This window comes from Morone saxatilis, unplaced genomic scaffold (assembly GCF_004916995.1).
Source record: "Morone saxatilis isolate NCDOM2014 unplaced genomic scaffold, NCSU_SB_2.0 Contig5, whole genome shotgun sequence".
Lineage (NCBI taxonomy): Eukaryota > Metazoa > Chordata > Actinopteri > Moronidae > Morone > Morone saxatilis.
Window position 1 is genome coordinate 11465815 of NW_023340095.1, and position 481 is coordinate 11466295.

At 35.8% G+C, this 481-nt stretch overlaps 1 protein-coding gene across 1 annotated transcript in view; it reads right to left on the reverse strand.

The window, feature by feature from the left end:
- si:dkey-67c22.2 (uncharacterized protein LOC792544 homolog) overlaps positions 1–481 on the reverse strand; it is a gene marked incomplete at its 5' end in the record, with an annotated part of 6841 nt that overhangs the window by 2654 nt on the left and 3706 nt on the right.

Consider the following 481-nt stretch of genomic DNA (forward strand, 5'->3'; position numbering starts at 1 on the left):
TCCAAAGTTTGGGATCATTTCAAGTTGAAATAATAAAAAACTCTGTAAGTGTGTTTATTGTAAGACCGAACTAGCCTACTAGAAAAGCCCAATGTCAATGCTTCACTGTGAAAACAAGTCATTGTTTTTCCATGGGAAAAAGAGAAAACGTGATCACTCTTTTGATCACATGAGGCTTCCAGCTCCAAAACAAACCGCCTAGACCTTCCTTAAAGGGGACGGCTCAGCCAGTAAGATAAAGGCTCAGTTAAGAATCAGATCCTGAAATGACTCCACTAAGTAGTACAGTAGGAGAAAAACAGAAGCCTGTCCCCCTGTTGTTGAAAACAACAACATAGAAACCAATTAGTTTTTAATTTCTCTTCTGTATATTTGATATTGCTCTTTAATAAAGCAAACGTTTTTCTTACCCAGTTACTCGATAAATGAACTTAATAATTGATAGAATACTTCTACTACTAAAATAATCAATAGCTGTAGC